Source organism: Hibiscus syriacus, unplaced genomic scaffold, assembly GCF_006381635.1.
Source record: "Hibiscus syriacus cultivar Baekdansim isolate YM2019G1 unplaced genomic scaffold, ASM638163v2 tig00000764_pilon, whole genome shotgun sequence".
NCBI classification, from domain to species: domain Eukaryota; kingdom Viridiplantae; phylum Streptophyta; class Magnoliopsida; order Malvales; family Malvaceae; genus Hibiscus; species Hibiscus syriacus.
The window spans coordinates 1,514,584-1,523,499 of NW_024061820.1; positions in this window are offsets into that span (position 1 = coordinate 1,514,584).

Below are 8,916 nucleotides of genomic sequence, written 5' to 3' on the forward strand. Positions count from 1 at the left end.
TTTAACGGAAATACCATATGTATTTGAAATTCAGAAACGTCTGAATTAATCTAGAAAACTCTGAAGTAACTGAGATAGAATTGATTGCTGAATGAACTGAATTACCTCAATGACTGAGGATTAAATAAGTGATTTGGATGATCCTGGAAACATTGTTGAACTTATATGATGAATTGTCCTTATGGGTCATGAACCGTGAATCAAGTACATCCATATTTCTTGATATCATTGAAACATGGAAATGAAATAAAGATCGTTGGAAGATTGATAACTCCGTAAAAAGGTCATATTTGGGACCTTTTGACTTAAGTTATTGATTGTCTAAAAGCCCATTTAGGATCATATAGATGCATTTAGGAGCATATAGTTTCATGTGGTGAAATTTTGTTTATCGCGGCATTTTATTTTGTAATCAGTGTTGCATTATGGGGAAGGTGTTTTGTTTAATGATGTGCAGGATTTGGGAGCAAGGAAAAGCAAAAGGAAAATGCCATGACATAAGGAGACTACTGAGCAAAATGCGATTGCCGCGACATCTCGAACGACATTTCTGGGCAGAAAAAGTCAAAAAATATATTTTTATTAACATGACATAAAAAGTGCTTTCTAAAATCAACATTAAAGGAGGGGCCAGTTACCATCTTTGCACCAACTCTCGCATAAAAGGAATGAATTTTAGGGTGCAAGGGTAATTTTAACACAAAACCCTAGGTTCATTCTCCCTTATAAATAGAAGAAGAAGCCTGACTTTTTGAGGGGATTTAGAGATTTTTAGACAGCGGCCAAGAGCCTAAAAATTCGAAGAAAAAATTCTCTTTTTCCCGTCAATCATTTTACCGTGGCATTCCTCCGTTGACAGGCTATAGGGAGTCGCGAACTAGGTGTTCGAGAGGAACTAGATCACTGGGACTGTTCGTGGTGGCCGAGGGAAGCTCCGGCAGTGCACGTCGAAGGCTTTTCCTACTTCCCTTTGCTCTTTGCTTTCGTTATTTATTATTTGGGTTGTAAGTAACGGATTAACTTGCTTTGTGCTTGCTTATTTCGAACCCCACCATGAACTAATCCTATTTGGTGGGAGTTTATTTTGGATATTTAAGAATTGCTTTAATGAATGATTGTTTTTCTGTGTTATAATATGTTTTGCTTATGAATTTTAATGCCTTAAGGTTGTAGGAGCTATGAGAGTATCCATTCCTTAGGTGATTACTTAGTGTTCGAGAGAATGCCTATGTAGCATATCCTTAGTATTCGAGAGAAACTAGGGAGGAACCACATAAGCAAGGGGTTCTAGATAGTAACTAGGCCTAATCCACCTTAGAGATAAGGTTAGGATTTCATTCGACTAAAAGGAGTTGTGCATGAGCGATAGGCTAGATGTTAATGCTGCCGCAAAAACGTATTACCGAGAAATATCATGTTATCTGTACCAATAGGATCCCTGTAGTAGCTAACGCCAATCGGTTTTGCCAAGGCATCTTCAATCTGTCAAGTCCCTTAACTAGAGATAGCATAGGACACCCTTAGTAAACTCTGTCGGGCAGTTAAGGCATAGAAGTAAAACCATTCTGAGAAGTGGACTTAGATTTTCCTAGATAACTCCCATAACTCATTCCCATGGTAGCTTGTTGTGTGAGGAGTCTAAAGTTCTTATAAGCAAATCCAGTATTTACAGTTTATTTTGCCTTTACATTTTTATTTGATCGCACTACACACAATCCATTTTGCCACAACATATTCATCTGCTACCACATTGTCATCGTTCCATTTCCATATCATCAATTCATTTGCCACAGCATCATCATTTGTATATATATCATCTCTAACTTTACTTAGGTGACAGAGTAAAGTGTCGTGACAAACTTATTTGATTTCCCCCAATCCCTGTAGAGAACGATACTCACTCATCACTTTATTACTTGTTCGATTCTGTATACTTGAACACATATCCGCACCATTTATAGTACTCACAAATAGCGGACAAGTTTTTGGCGCCGTTGCCGGGGATTGGCAACCGGAAGTTAAATTATTTTGTCATAGCATTATTATTTTACTTGTTTATTTATTTATTCAATTTTTTTAAAATAGTTTTACTTTTTATTTTCCTTATCTTTTTCAGGTTTTTTGCGGTGTATGACCAGAAGACATTCGGATGAGCCATTAGAACTGATTAAACCTGAGATCGAGAGGCTCTTTAGGAGAAGAAGACGTGATCAACGTGCAAATATGTATCAAATCAGAAATCAAGGCATTGGTCATGAGGATGATCAGAATGTCAAGGCAATTCTAAATGCTGGGAATGCAGCCAGACCTCGTGCCATTCGTGATCACTTAAACCCGACCTTAGATGATTTAAATCCTGGAATTGTGGCACCAGAAATTCAGGCAGCCCACTTCGAGCTTAAACCTGTCATGTTCAATATGCTGAACTCCATAGGGCAATTTGCGGGCATGCCAAATGAAGATGCCAAGCAGCACATTCGTAACTTCTTGGAGGTTTGTGATTCCTTTCGCCAACAAGGAGTGCACGAAGATGTCTCGAAATTAAAGCTATTTCCGTATTCTCTGCGTGACCGAGCAAGGTCTTGGTTGAGTGGCGTTCCAGCGGGTTCAATGGAGTCTTGGACTGATCTATGCAAAAAAATTTTGTTGCGGTATAATCCTCCGAATATGAACACCCAACTGAGGAACGACATTGCTTCTTTTCATCAGGCTAATGACGAATCAATGTATGAGTGCTGGGACCGATATAAAAGCTTGCTTTGTAACTGTTCGAATCATGGTTTTCAATATTGGATGCAAGTGGTGATGTTCTACAATGGAGTTAATGCACCCACGAGGATGATGCTAGATGCCTCGACAAATGGGATGCTACTTGACAAATCACCAGCAGAGGCATTTGACATTCTGGATCGGATTGCCACCAACGAGTATCAATTTTCATCCACAAGGCTTGGACTTGGATGAAAAACACATGGAGCATTCGAGCTAGATTCCAAAGATACGGTGTCCGCCCAACTTGCTGCTATCACGAACATGTTGAAGAATTTACAAAGGCCAAGTGAGGTGAGAGAAGTGAAGGCGGCCCATTCAGTATGTTTATTATGCCACGACAATCACAATGAGAGTGACTTCCCGACCAATCAAGAATTCATCAACTTTGTAGGCAACTTCATCCGAGGCAACAACAACCCCTATTTCAACACATATAATCCTGGATGGCGTCAACATCCAAACTTTTCGTGGGAAAATCAAGGAACCAACACTGTTCATCAACCAGCACTGCTCATCAACCAGCTCGGCAGCAGAATTTCAATGACTCCCAGGGATTTCAATCGAATATGCCATGGCATAATTCTCACAAATGAGGGTCATCTTCATCAAACACCAGTTCTTTGGTGGCCACAATGCAATAGTTTATTGCAACAACGAAGACAATACTGCAAGATCATACGACCTCCATAAAAAATCAAGGAGCCCTGCTTCAGAGCCATAGTTCGTCATTAAGGGCGCTGGAGAGTCAGGTTGGTCAAATTGCCGTGGCATTACAAGAACGCAGACCAGGACATCTACCGAGTGACACTGAAGTCACAAAACCTCATGGAAAAGAATAGTGCAGTGTCCTAACTCTCCGAAGTGGTACACAAATTAATGTCGAAGATAAGTTTGGGGGAAGACCGAAGAATGATTCACCCCCTGTAATCGTGCAAGTTGAGCAAGAAGTGTTGGAAGAAGCACCAGAGGAAGAGTACAAGGCTGAGGATTTGTCAAGTAAAGAAATTGAGGGGGCAAATAAAAAGGCCAAGGCAACTTCTGTTCGCACCCTGTCAGTACAGAAAGCCCAACCCCCACCTCTTTTTCCGCAAAGAATGAAGAAGCATAACGAAGATATCCAATTTAAAAAGTTCGTTGACATTCTGAGTTAACTTCAAATCAATGTTCCTTTGTTGGAAGCCATGGAACAAATGCCCACTTATGCTAAATTTCTTAAAGAGATTGTTACTAAGAAAAGAAAGGCTGAGCAGTACGAGACAATTGTCACGACAAAAGAATTTTGCTCTTCCTTAAGCAAGCTGCCACCGAAGAGACATGATCCGGGCAGTTTTATCATCCCATGTTCGATAGGAGACAAATTTATTGGGAAGGCACTATGTGACCTTGGCTCGATTGTAAACTTGATGCCTAAATCAATTTTTGTAAAGCTTGGGATAGGAAATGCGAGACCCACATCTGTTATTTTACAATTAGCCAATCGTTCACATGTGCGTCCTGAAGGGAGAATTGAAGATGTCATCGTGCGGGTTGACAAATTCGTTTTTCCTGTCGTTTTTCTAATTCTGGACTGTGAGGTTGACGCCACAGCACCCATCATCTTGGGGAGACCCTTCCTAGCTATCGGTCGTATTCTCATCGACTGTGAGAGGGGCGAGTTGACCATGCCGAGTGGCCAATCAACATGTCACTGTGAATGTCTTCCGATCTCTCAAGTACATGGATGATTCTGAAGAATGCTAGAGCATTTTAGAAGTGGATACAGTAATCACGAAAGAAGCAGATCAATTTTTCCAGGACAATTTCATTCAGCTGGAACCTGATGAGGGGCTAATCGAAGACTTAAAGGTTTGAGAACCTAATGATTTTTTATCCGAGGAACATAAGGCTAGCTTCCTTAAAGCTAACCCAGGTACGCTCTTTGAACCTCTTAATTTTGAAGAGTTTGTTCCTCCCAATCCCTCATTACAACATGCTCCTACCCTAGAACTTAATAATTTGCCACGACATCTTAAATATGCTTATCTGGGTAGTAATGGAACTTTACATGTGATTATTTCCTCTGCCCTTACTCCTAACCAAGAATCTAGTTTGCTAAGTGTTTTGTCACATCATAAGCGAGCGTTATGATGAACGATGGCAGATCTGAAGGGAATAAGTCCAACAATCTGTATGCACAAAATCTTGCTGGAAGAATGTCACGGCAAATCCATAGATCCACAGCGCAGACTAAATCCAATCATGAAGCAAGTTGTGATGAAGGAGATTCTCAAATGGCTTAACACTGGCGCAATATACCCTATTTCTGATAGTTCTTAGGTGAGTCCCGTTCAATGTGTGCCAAAGAAGGGAGGCATGACCGTGGTGACAAGTGAAGACAACGAGTTGATACCTACTCGCACGGTCACCGGGTGGCGGATTTGCATGGATTACTGCAAGCTCAACAAGGCCACCAAGAAGGATTACTTCCCTTTGTCGTTCATCGATCAAATGATGGATCGACTTGCTGGCAAGGCATTTTATTGTTTCTTGGATGGATACTCGGGGTATAATCAGATTGCCATCGCATCGGAGGACCAAGAGAAGACAACATTCACGTGTCCTTATGGAACGTATGCTTTTCGAAGAATACCTTTTGGACTCTGTAATGCCCCAGTAACTTTTCAGTGCTGCATGCAAGCCATATTTTCAAACATGGTTGAGGACTTTCTGGAAATTTTTATGGATGATTTTTCAGTTTCTGGAGATGATTTTCAAAAATGCCTCAGCAATTTGACGAAGGTACTGAAGCGATGCGAAGAGGCCGATCTCATGCTGAACTGGGAAAAATACCACTTCATGATGACCGAGGGCATTGTTCTTGGCCATAAAATTTCTGCAAAGGGCATTGAGGTGGAGAAAGCAAAGATTGAGGTGATCGAGAAGTTACCCCCGCCAAATTCTGTCAAAGGCATTCGAAGTTTTCTTGGACATGCTGGATTTTGGAGATTCATCAAGGACTTCTCCACAATATCCAAGCCCTTGTGCACCCTGCTGCAACAGAACCAGCCGTTCGTGTTCGATCAGAAATGCCATGGCGCATTCAAAGAGCTGAAGTAAAGACTTATCTCTATACCGATCGTGGTTTCCCCAGATTGGACAACATCATTCAAATTGATGTATGATGCAAGTGATTTTGCCGTGGGAGCTGTACTTGGGCAACGTAGAGGTAAAATTTTTCATGTTATATATTATGCTAGCCGTACCTTGAATGAGGCACAATTGAACTATACTACCACTGAGAAAGAATTACTTGTCGTGGTATTTGCATTTGGCAAGTTTAGGTCATACTTGATAGGGAGCAAAGTCATTGTTCACACTGATCACTCAGCTATAAAATATTTAGTGAACAAGAAAGATGCCAAGCCTAGACTTATTAGGTGGATATTACTATTGCAGGAATTTGACTTAGAGGTAATAGATAGGAAAGGTACTGAGAACCAGGTTGCAGATCATTTATCTAGGCTAGAGAACATTTCAGAATGCCATGACATTTTCGATATTAAAGAAGAATTCACTGATAAGAAAATTTATATGCCACAGCAATTCCGTGGTACGCTGACCTTGTCAATTTTCTTGTTAGTGGTATTTTTCCTTATGAACTAAACAGCCAGGGCAAGAAGAAGTTTTTGCATGATGCCAAGTTCTATTTTTGGGAAGAGCCATACTTGTTCAAGCAATGTGCCGATCAAATGATTCGACGGTGTGTCCCCGAAGAAGAGCAACGCGATATCTTATATCATTGCCACACCGTAACCTGTGGAGGGCATTTTGGAGGTGCAAGGACTGCTGCAAAGGTCCTCCAATCAGGCTTCTATTGGCCATAACTATTTAGGGTTTCCACGTATTTTGTAAAGCGTGCGACAGATACCAGCGTACTGGAAACATTTCCAGACGAAACGAAATGCCGCTGCAAAATATTTTAGAGATAGAACTCTTTGATGTTTGGGGCATTGATTTCATGGGACTGTTCCCATCTTCTTTTGGAGACTTATACATTTTGCTTGTTGTGGATTACGTCTCAAAGTGGGTTGAAGCGATTGCCACACCGAGGAATGACTCTAAGGTGGTACTCAAGTTCTTTCACAAGAACATATTTACTCGATTTGGAGTACCTAGAGCCATCATCAGTGACGAGGGAACCCACTTTGATAACAAGCTAATTGCCAAGGCATTACAGAAATACGGAGTGCGACATAAAATTGCCACAACATATCACCCACAAATAAATAGGCAAGCTGAAGTGTTCAACCGTGAAGTCAAGCAGATTCTTGAGAAGGTGGTGAACCCTCGAAGGAAAGATTGGTCCCCAAAACTCAATGAAGCGCTCTGGGCATATCGGACAGTATTTAAAACACCTTTGGGAATATCGCCCTTCAAGATGGTATATGGAAAAGCCTGTCACCTGCCAGTTGAGCTAGAACACAAGGCATACTGGGCAATCAAGAAGCTAAACTTCGACGCGCAACTTGCTGGGGAAAAACGACTGCTTGATCTGAATGAAATGGAGGAGTTTCGAGCACAAGCATATGAAAATGCCAAGCTCTACAAGGAAAAAACCAAGAAGTGGCATGACAATTCTTTTGCCTCGACATTTTCATGTGGGCCAGAAAGTGCTGCTGTTTAACTCTAGGCTCAAACTCTTCCAGGGCAAATTAAAGTCACGTTGGTCGGGACCATTCGAAGTCCACCATGTTTACCCGTACGGCGCTGTTGGTATCAAGAACATGGACGATGAGTCTATCTTTAAAGTCAATGGACAGCGCCTAAAGGCTTACCAAGGAGTCCCACCATTGCGTGACAAGATTGCACTTCTCTTGCATGAAGTTGATACTGGCCCAACATCTTAAGGATGCCGTGACATTTTAGTTTTACTCCTGTGCATAAATAAATAGTTATTTTGTTACTGTTTTTATTCAGTTTCCTTTTAATTTACTATTTTATTTTTCTTTGCAAGGTTAGGGTCAATCCAAATTTCAACCGTACCAGCATCAAATCATAAACAGTCCAGCTCCATATAATTTCAAAAGCGTACACGTCGTACGACCGCCGCACCACCACAAGCATAAAGTCAAGGTACTTTGCATTGCATCGCATGTCATAACATGTAGTTTAATTTTTAATAGTTTTTTAAGCATTGAGGATAATACTTCTCTCAAGTTTGGGGGAGGTAGGGTTCTTAAATAATTGCATAATAGTATTAGTAGAATGAATATGCCATGACATTAGTAAGTGGTTGAATGGGTTTTTTGGAATTAATTAATGATGCCCGATGATGATGAACTCTTGATGGATAGGATTTAATATACATGACTGTTGAGGATGATAGAACCAACTCTAGGACTTGCTTCTTTGAAACCTTTGAATACACGATTGTATATTTTTCATGCTTAAGAAACTTGATTTTTTTTTATAAGAGAACTCTTACATGTCTTGGCATAAACGATGAAAACCCCACTTTGTAAAAAAAAGAAAAGAAAAAAAAGAAAAAGAAAAAATGAAGCTGTGAATAAATGCTTCGGCATATCTATAGAGGGATACTCCGCTATGCCATGATATTTCCTGGAAACTACAAATAAATAAATGGAAGCTATGGTATATGAGTGAATGAAAGTAGTCACGGGATGACTCTACCTGACTAGCTCGGGGAGTGGAAGGTATGCTCCCTTTCACCTAGAGTGTGGGATGGTAGGTGTGATGGACTGACTCCCCTCGTAGCATTGTTAAAAAAAAGCAAAAAGGAAAAGAAAACAATGTGGGAGTAAAAATTGTAAATGTCATGGCAAAACAGGAAAAACTTGCGTAGAAAATTTTTAGGTTTGTTAAGCATGGACTGGATACAAACACGCACACACCCACATAAAGAATCTTGCCCTAGGAAACAATACTTGATTTCTCAAACTAGTCTAACATGTTGAAGCCAAATGTTCTGAGGGCTGAAATTATATACCATATAACTATTCTGCTTCTGAACTTGCCAATGTATTTTTATTTTGCTTAATACTATCCATTGCTTGAGGACAAGCAATAGCTTAAGTTTGGGGGTGTGATAACTCCATAAAAAGGTTATATTTGGGACCTTTTCACTTAAGTTATTGATTGTCTAAA